The following is a 12,226-nucleotide window of genomic DNA, read 5'->3' on the forward strand; positions in this document are numbered from 1 at the left end:
GGGGGAGGGGGGAATCTGGGAAGGGATGTGAAGGGTAAACAAAGGAGGAGGCTGCAATTCTGGTAAGAAATGTACGCATTATCCCTCCCATATAATTGTAAGCCCTCTGTACAGTATGTTCACAAATAAAATTAAATTAAATTAAAAAAGAAAAGAAATGTACTCATTACCTTGCTCATATAATTGTAACCCTTCTGTGTGGTATTTTCATAAATAAATAATTGAATTCAACCCCACACTTAAAAGGTGTCTTCAGAAAAGTCTCTACCAGCTAGTATGTATTATTCCAATGGGCATAGCTTCAAGGTAGAAAGTTCTTAAAATAAATTACTTAAAATATTCTTAATTAAAATATATTTTTAAGTTTGTTGTGCTGTTCCCAGGGCTTGAACTCAGCACCTAGGTACTGCCCTTGTGCTTTTATGCTCAAGGCTATTGCTCAACCACTTGAACCACAGCTTCACTTCTGTCTTTTTACTTGAGGTGAGGGTGGGGGTGAAGGTAGTTAATTGGGATAAGCAGGTTTTCCCGCTGCTGGCTTCAAACTGTGATCCTCAGATCTCAATCTTTCTGAGTAGTTAGGATTACAGGCACCAGCCCCTTGTACTCAGCTAAATGTACTATTTTTAATAGCATTCAGACCAGGTGCTGGTGGCTTATACCTGTAAACCTAGTAATCAGGAGGCTGAGAACTGAGGATTGAGGTTCAAAGCTTGCCCAGATCTCTTGAGCCACAGCTCCATTTTCTACTTTATGGTGGTTAGTTGGAGATAAGAGGCTCACAGACTTTCCTGCCCAAGTTGCCTTTGTATCAGATCCTCAGATCTCAATCTCTTAAGTAGCTACAATCACAAAACATGAGACACCAGTGCCTGGGTTATTTTTAATTTTTATGCATTTTATGGGGTACAGTATAATTTTTCAGTATAGATTGTACATTAGAACAATATGTAATTATCAGATCTAGGCAACTGACATTTTCATGTCTTCAGACATTTATCATTCCTTTGTATTAACATTCAAAAGGCCTCTGTATTAGTTACACTGGCATATATAATTACTATTGTTAACCATACTTGCTCTGGGTTGGAATTTATTTCTTCCTCTTCAGTTGTACCCTGGTACCTATTCACCATTCTCTCTGCAAAACAGAACACATGTAAACACACCCTTGAAATAGGAGGCAAGGAGTTAAAGGATTGAGTCTCCCATCCACTTCATATTCTGATATACTTTGCCTTGAACAGTTCACACTCTGACAACATCAGACCTTGTGTTTGCTATTTCTCTGCCAGAACACACACACACACACACACACACACAGCCTTCATTCCTCCTGGTACACTCCTTCTCCTTCAGAAGTAAACTAGTGATACCTCATCCGAGTATCATCTATTACAAGCTAAGGCCTCTATTCATTAAGATCTTGGGTTGTTATATTAGGCTTGTTTCTGTGTATAGCTTTCCATTTGGCTACCATCTTTGAACTCCTTTTTTGTTATTAGCATAAATTAAGGGTACAACGAGATTTTGTTTTAATCTAGCTTACTACATTGGAGGGAACTGTTGTTCCTTGTTGTTCATAGGACCATACCAAGAACTTGCACCAGATTGACACACCTGGCTGCTTTGTAGCACCTCGCACTCCACCCCTCCAGACTGGCTCAAGTTAGGTTAAACAAATCATGGGGCAGATCTTCTCATTCTCTTTTTTGAGAATCCATGGTTTTCTCCCTATTGTGCAGTACACAGAGCCTTGGCTTCCTCCTCTGTGGTTTCATGGGATCTTGGTGCCATTGGAAAGGAGATTGCATTAGGAAACTAACTTCTTTCACTTTTGCCACTATTGCTAAATAACTTTAAAGCTATTGGAAGATATTATTTTCTCACCAGCCATCAGGACCCTAGGTCCATATCTTAAACAGAAGTGGGAAAAAGTATTATTTATTAGTATCCTCACACCTCTATATATAGTCACTGTATATTTAATAAATAAGTGGGTTTTGATGCAATGGTAGAACTATAAATTACATAAAAATAGAGCTAGAACAAAAACCACAAGAAACATAAACACCTGAAAACAAAGGGCTGGGTGTTGTATCAACAAAGTCTGGGGAGCGGGGGACACTGTGCTTTAGTCATTCAAGGCTGGTACTCTATCACTTAAGCCACATCTCCACTTTCAGCTTTTGGGTGGATAATTGGGGATAAGTCTCACAGACTTTACTTCCTGTTCTGGTTCTAATCCAGAATTCTCAGATCTCAGCCTTCTGAGATTGAGCCACCAACACTCAGCCAAAGTCCCTTCGTTTTTACCTTACTTTGCTATCTCTTCTGCCACCTCCTCTTTATGGAGAGGAACAAACTAATTTTTGTATCTTCCAAATAAGTACCCAGTAGGAAACAGTTGTTAAATTAATAATTGATAGCTTATGCACATTTAGAGGTTCATCCTGGAAGGAAGAGAGCCTGGGTAAATGTTAAAAGTTTTCTCATAACAGCCTGGCTCAGAGATCAAGTGAGGTGTTGTGCACAACATGAAATGATCTGGAAAGTGCATCCCATGGAAGCAAACCCTGACTTTAGACTTGACGACAATGGTGAGAGGAGGGGTAAATGTGTGCAACCTTATAGGCAAATAGATCCTTACTACTACAGACATCACAGAACAGCAGTTAAATGGAGGCTATGTGTTGAACTGCTAGTCTCACATTTTTTCTAAATTTTGGTCCTTTCTTATGAGTGGAAGTGAATGAAAGTAACTGCTGATTTCACAGGATTTCTGTAAAGTCAAAGAACTTAATTCTCATGAAGACAATGTTTCATACTTCCTACATAGGAAGCATGATAAATATTTGCAGGGATTAGAGCCACAATAGTAAGAGTAGTGATATCAGATCAGCAGCTTAGTTTGAACAGTCACACTAATGAGAATGCAGATACAATGTGATTTAAAAAAATCTAAGTATGGGAAACAAAATTGATCATTTAATGGCATAGAGGTGGATATCTCTGAGCTAAATGGGAAGTTTGCAATTTTCACCCTATGACAGCCAAATAGATTAAGTTTATGTTTGGCTTATGTGTCACAGTTTGGACAGATTGGTATATTTTGACATGTCTATTATATTTCTGACAAATTTCAATATTCCTTCATGAGTAGCACATGGACATTAAATTAGAAGGGCTGTATAGCCACCAGCTTCCCCAGCGTATCCTTCTCTTTCCTGATGCTAGTCTTAGGTCAGCAATGTACAATTCTGTTAAGCTGGTTTGGACTTGGAACCAACTATTTAATATAAATACTAAATTTCATTTGTCTCTTTTTACCATTATCTACTTATTTTTTTTTAATTAACAAGTTGGGATCTTCTCTGTTTTCCTTTGACTTTCTACAAAAATTACCTAAATTACCCAGGTTCCCTAAAGGAAACTCACTTACAAAATTCTATTCTTTTCAAACTCAAAATGAAAAAAAATGCTCAGTATTTTTTTATTCTTTTTTTATTGTGAAAATACTGTACAGAGGGGTTACAATTACATGGGCAAGGTAATGAGTACATTTCTTATCAAGCATTGTAGCCTCCTCCTTTGTTTCCCCTTCCCATCCCTTCCCATCCTCCCCCCCCAATTCTCCCCAGCCTGCACCAAAGTTGTAAAGTTCATTTTTCAACATAACAACTTGTACATCTCATTGTTGCAATCGGTCCACGTGTATCCCTATTTAAACGATTTGTTTTTCCCCTTCCCCTCCACAAATTATACCGACATGAAATACATCTTCCCCATCATCTTAGATATTTTTTCCCCAGGAAAATCAAATCAAATCAAATCGCAGCTCCTTCCCCCGAGCCAGAATTGGAGTTTGTAGCTTCTGTCTTGCAAGGCAGCCCCTTACACTTAACAATCCAAAAGCTGCCATCTAAAAGACATTTCCTGAAGTTATAAATACCATTTTCTATCCCCTCCATATCCCCTAGGCAACCTGTAGAGAAAAAGGTTAGTGGATTGAGTAAAAAATAAAAAGTTGCTTCCAAATTTACATTTCATTTTCCCACATCCCTAAGGAAAGAAAATAATAAGGGTTTCATATTAAATGAGCTAACACTGACAACCAAATATCTTTCCTTCTATATTCTAAAAAGAATATATGAATACATTTAAAACACTTGAAAGATAAAGTCTGAATTAACACAACATTAACACAAATTTAATTACATTATTTAAAAAGGGATAGTGAATACCAGTATTCATAAAGATTACTCTCCCTCACCCAGATGCAAAGTTTGGAAGGACTTCCTTCTATCCTTTTCAATTTCCTCAGATTATTTACCAATATGCACTCACAATTTAACAATATTTATAAGTGAGACATAACATCTGTGCTTACTGTAACAACTTTTAATAATTCCAGCTGTGTAACATCATACCATATGTCTCCATTAAAGCGACTGAAATTTCTCACCATAGACTAAAAATATAAAGTCAAAACCAACTTTACAGTTGAGTACCACCAGTAGTTCATGCTTGTAATCCTAGCTACTCCAGAGGTTGAGATCTGAGGATCATAGTTAAAAGCCAGCCTGGGCAGGAAAGTCTGTGAGACTCTTACCTCCAATTAACACCCAAAAACAAGAAGTGGTGCTGTGGCTCAAAGTGGCAGAGCACTAGCCTTTGCTCAGGGACAGCACCCTTGCCCTGAGTTCAAGCCCCACGATCAACAACAACAAAAAACTGTACTATTGATTCACCTACAAACCTAAAATCTTAAAGTAAAGGTCAGGTCTATTTTATTTTCTTTAACCCTAGCCTACTAAAAATAAAGCATAGCATCTGCAATTTAATTACCCACTGGAGAACAGACACCTACCATTGGAAGATGTCCTTTAGCAGCAGCCTGGGGAATTAGAATCTCTATTTGCATCACTTCTTTCTAACAAGAATCAGACAGACTTAGCCTCCTTCCACAGTCACTCAGAAAAAGGTCACAGTCTGTCATTAGAAGTTTGAATGAGAAATAGCAAGATGAACATTTCTTATGATAAAAGCTAGAGGAACTGAAAACAAATAACATATTGACATTTAAAGTATACCATTTTAAAATAGAGGGCACTATGGTGTGTCATTGACATATTCCTCATTATTGGGTTTTCATCCCTTTACAGAATTTTTGGGTTAGAAGAGGAAAGAAAGGGCATCCTGTCCAGTCCCACTTAATTCCTTGAAAACTTCCTTCCTACATGGTACCGTTCCATCTATGGGCTAATACATTTGCTATTATGGTCAATGAAAAGGCAAGGCTTTAGATTTTGCATTTAATCTTCAACTATACATACTCCATGTGTCATCTTTATTTGAATCTTACTGTACTATTTTGTTGAATGTGCTTGTTTGCTTGCTTGTTTGTTTTTGACAGGATTTCACTGTATAGTCAGGCTAGCCTCAAACTACAAATCCTCATTCTTTAGCCTCTTAAGTGCTGGACTTACAAATATATGCCACCACACCAGCTTGCAAACTATTTTTGAGTATTAAAACTTCCACTTTTAGCTTCTCCAACTCTTTTATGCATTGAGCCCTTGTTGAATTTTTTTATGTCTTTTAACAGAGCATCTTGAAATACATATAAGTCAAATAAGCATATTTCTCATTTCCCATTTATTAACAAGCTGATTTAACTATACACTGTACAAATCATTCCTTAATATTTTTCAAGAACAGATATATATTTATAACCCCATGAATTATTTCATTTACATAAAATGGAAGTGACATTCTGATGGCAAATCATTACCATTAAATTCATTGAAACAATAATTTAATTCATATAAACATGACATTGGTCTACCGTCTTTATTTCCTTTTACCATTTTTTATTGTGTAAGTCAGTAGAGTTTGTAACCTTTAGCTTAAAAAGTAATTAGCTACACTTAAATATTCCTCAAGGTAACATCATAAGACATTTCCTTGTGTTATAAACATGTTTTCTTTCTTTTTAAACTCTTTTAAGCAAGGATTTTGGTATGACAGGGCTACAACAGGAGGACATAGAAAAAGAGAAACATAGTTCTTAATCTTCATGCAGAATAAAGGAGTTAAAGGCTCAAAGTGGTGGCTCCTATCTCTAGCTTTTATACTTTTTGATCTGACTGGTTTGGGGTGAGTAAAATGAGTAAGTCCCACACAAATGATAGCCCAGGTAATCTTTTGTTTCATTTTTGTCCTGGAACTTGAACTCAGGGCCTGGGCATTGTCCCTGAGCTTTTGTGCTCAAAGCTAGCACTCTACCACGTAGCCACAGCTCTACTTCAGAGGCTTTTTGGTGGATAATTGGAGTTAAGAGTTTCAAGGACAGCCGGGCGTCAGTGGCTCACGTCTGTAATCCTAGCTACTCAGGAGGCTGAGATCTGAGGATCGCGGTTCAAAGCCAGCCGGGGCAGGAAAGTCCGTGAGACTCTTATCTCCAATTAACCACTAGAAAACCAGAAGTGGAGCTGTGGCGCGGTAGAGTGCTCGCCTTGAGCTGAAGAGCGCACGGATAGCGCCCAAGCCCAGAGTTCAAGGCCCACGACGGACCTAAAAAAAAAAAAAAGCGTTTCAAGGATTTACCTGGGTTTCCACAGCTGGCTTAGAACCTCAATCCTCAGGGATTACAGGCACTAGGCTTCCCAGGTTATCTTTAGAACTTCCTTTCATTTGACATATCTTGCATTCTTTTTGGCTACCCATTTTTGGCAAGTTACCAGATTTTTACCATTTCAATAGAGAAAGCAGCTTTAGATACTCCTTATATTTCAAAGAAGGCAGATTTTGATATTCCCACCTACGTCTCTTGTAACTTAACATCTAAAAGGAGGTACTCTGATAAAGAAGCTTGAATGCCTTTTAGTTCACTTTTTGGTTTTTGCTTCTGAGTTGGCCTTTTTGATATTACTTAACATAATTTTCCCAACTCCTCCTTTATCCTACCTCCTTTTCCCTCTGAATGACCTTAGCCTCTTGTAATCTTAAAAAGCGCTGTAGAGGGCTGACAAGCCATTGCTGCTCTGTGGCAAAAGTAAACTGTCAATTCTACTTCAAAAACTAGAACCAAGAAGTCATTTCCCTTCTTAATTTAGGAGATGATATTCAAAATTCATTTGGCAAGCTTCCGTAATCCAGACCAAACAATCATCTGGATGGAGGAAGGAATAATCTACCTCCTTTGTTTTCTGCCTGCCTATGATAGCTGGAACGTCTCATCTCTCAGTCCCTTGGATTAGACTTTGCACCATCACTTCCCTTGGGTCCGATCAGAATTACACCACTGGCTCCCCTGGATCTCCAGGTTGCAGACCACAATTCTTATGACTTTGCAGCTTCCATAGTTGCATGATCCAGTTCTTCATTGTAAATTTCCATTAAAAATATAAGGGGGGGGGGGGGGTGGGGGGAGGAGATGGGAGGGCACGGATGGGAAGGGGAAACAAAGGAGGAGGCAACAATGCTTGATAAGAGATGTACTCATTACCTTGCTCATGTAACTGTAACCTCTCTGTATGGTATTTATTAATTGTGTGTGTGTGTGTGTGTGTGTGTGTGTGTGTGTGTGTATATATATATATATATAATATATGGAAAAAGTAAAATAACTCCCACTGTTTCTGTTCTCCAGAGACCCTAACTAGGAATTTCCCAGCCCTGGAGACAAGATCCAGGTGGGAACTCATTATAGCAAGTTTCAGTAAGGAGTAAGCAAAAATTCCTCCTCATTTTCTTTTGCTATGGGTCTAAGAGTAGGAAAATCAAATCACACTCACACCATCTGACAAACACTCACCTTCGTATTCTTATGAATACCTTGTTAGATCATTCCACTAGCTCACTGGATTTACTGCTATAGTGGGAAAAAGTTTTGCTCAAGCATTTTACAACCTCCAAACCTTAACTGAAAGGTCACCAGATGCATTACTTCTCTCTCAAATGGAAGCTGTTCCTTCTCCCTCCCCGTCAACTCAGAATATAATACAGATTCTTTATTCACTGTTGCCACTTCTATATTCTGTTCTCCTAGAAGATTTTTCTAAATTTCCAGATATGAAATATTTCCTTGAAATATTTCCTTGAACTGTTGAAGGACTTTATGCTCACCATCATAGTTACATATAAAAGGCATCTTAATAATTATGTTTGTTCACAAGCTCTCCAATAATCTCTCATTGGCAGAAGAGTACAATGTCTTCATCTCTTTTTTCAAAGCACCTAGCCCAGTGTTATGAAATTCACACACACACACACACACACACACACTCACACACACACACACCTAGAGAAACATATGCTTCTGAGAATAAACAGTAACATCAAACCCAAGAACAATCCCTAGATTTCTGAGATGACTTACTTTAGCAGCACACCTCAATAACACATCTCTGCTGATATGAATAGAAAACTGTTAACCAGTTATGTTTTTCCTCACTGAATGAATCCTTTCCTTCTCTCTCCTATTTCCCTTTTCCTTGGAAGTGTCAGAATATTAAGAAAACAGCAGCCCAGTCCCAGAATAATTAGAAATCACTCTGATAAATACATCCCTCAGAGCTCAGTTTGTGGCTCCACTTTTGTTGTGGATTTAGAAAGCTCAGCAATTAGTTACTACAAATGATAGTTTTATTATTTGCAGGCTATTCCTTGAATCTATCTTTGTCAGGATTCACTATGGAGTGAAATATAGAAAATACTCCACTGCTCCAATGGTGTTGGACTTGTCTGTGTGGCTTGCTTTCACTGACAGAATGTGGGTAGAAGTGGAATTGTGTCAATTCTTAACTATAAGCATTGCATATTTCTAGTTGTCTCTTTCAATTTATGTCAGCCTCTATCAGAAAAAAAACATGCCATAAGAGCCACTGATACCAGAACAAAAGAGGAACAGATCTGAATTGACCCCTTAGCCTTAACTCAATCACACTAGTTAACCTGTAGATCAGTAAGCAAGAAATAAACCATTGTTATTTGAAGTCAGAGAGAGGGGTGTTTGTGCTACATTATTGCAGTGGGAACTTAACTGACACTCTGTGCCCAATAAATGTTCTCAAATCTCTGACTTATGAGACACTGTCTTTGCTCAATTGCATGTATGTGGAAAAGCAAAGTCCTATTTGGAGAATACATGTAACACAGTAAATAGTTTACATATATATATATATATATATGAAGTTTAGATATATTTCAAAAAGATACATTTCAAAAAAATCACTGGGATTTTTCTGACACTTTGGGTTGTTGTAGGTATTGCTATTTAATAGGGCTGGCACGGATCAATTTCATCCATTAATTGGCACAGCAAATGTCACATCTGCCACCTTTCTCTTCCTAAATACATTTAATCATAACCACGATTATAGTCTTTTTTATATGAATGCTCAGCTCAAAAGATACCCATAAACTTCAGCTAAATTGTAGCTTACTCCTCCAGGCAGGCTTTATAAGATTTGTAGAGAGCCATAAAGAATTTGATTAACATTAAAAATACATGTATATGGTAATGAATTAAACATTGAAAACTACATTTTTAGGTAAAGAAGCTTGAGGTTGACTACAAGCATTTTGAAGTCCAAATCTCTGACATCAATGACAGTGCTTTATTTTCATCTTTGTTATTTTCATTTCAAGACCAAATATACATTCAGATCTCAAATAAATTTACAAATTGTGTAGCGTGGGGATTAGGGAGCAGATGAAGAACTCAGAGTCAAAACTGGATCCTTATTTCACCTCTGATTTACTTCCTGATGCTTAAAATATTACTCTTCATCTATAAAGTGAGTTGCTTTAACAAAACATTCCAGCTAGCAGTATCAATGCTGAGGTGATGAAAACCATTCAAATTATTTTTAAAGTTATCTTTTAGCTTAATTTAATTTGGGTTTAATTTTTTAAAAAACACAGAAAACTTTCCGGTGGTTGATTTCCATGAATAGCAAGTCAATGGGAATAATCCAAATTTTTGAAACAATCATGGCTTTCCTCCAGCTTCTATGCTGTGAATAATTCTAAGCCTTGAGTACCTCATCAAGAGAAAGTAACAAAAGTATCTGAGGGATTTTGTGAGGATGGAAGGAGGAATATTTATGTTGTATAAGAGCACTAGGTCTGGCATAGTGAGAACACAACAAATTGACTAGTTGCTAATGTGAAATAAAATCACAGAATTACAATAAATATTCCAAGATGAAACTTGGATATTATGAGAGAGGGAAGTACCATGTTTTGTTTTAAGACCACATAAGGTGGCGTGGGAAACTGATTCATGAGTGAATCTTTGTGGCAGCTGGAAAACAGCAGGGCAGACAGACAGAAGGAGTTTGGAGCATCTTCTTAAAAAACCAAGAATAACAATATAAAATGAAACACCCAGGTCAGGTTCTAATCCAAAGTTACTAGAAGCATAAGTTGTGACAACACTGCCTCGGTATTCAACCATGTGCTCAAAGCTCAGTTCACTTCTCATTGGCAAGCTGAAAGAACAGGAAGCTCAATCACAATGCAAATAATTATAACCATTAATTAGTTACCAGTGTCAGGGATCGTATTAGCTCCCTAGTATATTTTTTTAGACCTCCCAATCATTCCAAAGGAATGCTGGAACGCCACTGTTAAAGATGGGAAAATAGACCATTAGAGAAGTAAAAGTTCCCTAGTTTACATGGCAAATAAGGAAACAGATGAGTATTAAAACCCAGAGCAGTCTGACTCGCAGGCACATTTGTGCCATGAGGCTGTGTCTCTTGTTTCCCCACTTTCAAGAAGTCACAACATAAGAGTTTGGGGTTGAAAAGAAGACTTCATCAAATGCAAGTCTGCTTTTGATAGCTGATCAAACTGAATTCCAGATCAAAATAGTCCAGTGACTTACCCAAGTTGACAAAGTAATAAGAGACAAAACTAAAGTTCAAATTCTTCCCCAGTATCTTCTATTATAAATAAACATATTAGCAAATCGATTCATGCTAGATTTCCAAGACTCCCAGGCATATCAGCATCTCTCCCTCCTTTCTTGCTTCTTTCGTTCCCCCTCTCTCTCTCTCTCTCTCTGACTTGACCTCTGCTACTTTTGAGTTATAACCAGTAAAACCTTATGAATAAAGCCAAAACTTAGCTATCAAATTTTTATATAATCCTGTTCTGAAGATTTTTTTTTTAAAATTGCACTTTCTTATCCAATGGACTATGACACAATTTCAGTTTTTTTATAAACTCTTGCTTGGAAGACAAGAGGATGAGCTTAATGAGGTACAAAGAGTCAATCTATATTTCTCATTCTGAACACATGTTATTGTAAGGAAGCAGAGATCTGAGTGGGAGGCAGACACATTTTTGAAAGGAAAAGAACTAGTTTCTACCACTCTTTCTTTGTCACAAGGAAGCCAGCATGTAGGAGCTGCATCTAAGGTAAGCATCCTAGTGACTGTTCCCATTCACTGTCACCTCGTGCACACTGAAGCAACCTTTCTGAGGTCATGTTGACTGCTTTGATTTGCCAACATAACTCTCAGGTTATGCTTTCAGGCAAGGGGCCAGTACAGAGGTTTTCTTTTTCTTGGTACCGTTCTAGATGCATCATTTTGCAAACAAACAGCCAAGGTTAAGAGCATTGCCTTTACATTGGCCCTTATCTGAACACATTGTCAAGGTTGCTTGAGTTGGGGTTCGCAGTACTGATAGCCATGAATCATAGTCTTCATTTTTCTCCTGTAAGTCACTTTTTAGGAGTTTGTGTTAAAGGATATTGCCACTTTCTTTAACTTCCTAATGGTTGCTTCTTGAATTTGCAAAAGAGAACATGAAAGAGGATTCCACATTTTTCAGATTATTAGTGAGTATAATTCTTACAGATTAGAAAGTAATCTCCATAGAGTTCTATAAAATGCTTTAAGTGCTTTGGAAAATACAAGCTACTCTCTAGTAAGATGAGGCAGTTGTGGGATTAGCTCATTGCAACCTGGACTGTGCTGATTAGGAGATACAAGCATTCAGGAAGTGGTGAGCAGGTGTAAGAAGAGCTGTCAGGGAGGAGAGGACAAGATGGCGGAGGAGAAGCTGGAAGCTGAACAAGCTCTCGCATAGAAAGCAGTTTTAGAGTTCCAGTGAACAGTCCTAAGCCAGAGAAACACACCAAGTGTGCCATCACAGGACAGAGAGTTAGACAAGTGAGAGAAAGCCAAGGAAAGAATACACATCTGAG

The sequence above is a fragment of the Dipodomys ordii genome, unplaced genomic scaffold (assembly GCF_000151885.1).
Source record: "Dipodomys ordii isolate 6190 unplaced genomic scaffold, Dord_2.0 Scaffold25, whole genome shotgun sequence".
Taxonomy (NCBI): domain Eukaryota; kingdom Metazoa; phylum Chordata; class Mammalia; order Rodentia; family Heteromyidae; genus Dipodomys; species Dipodomys ordii.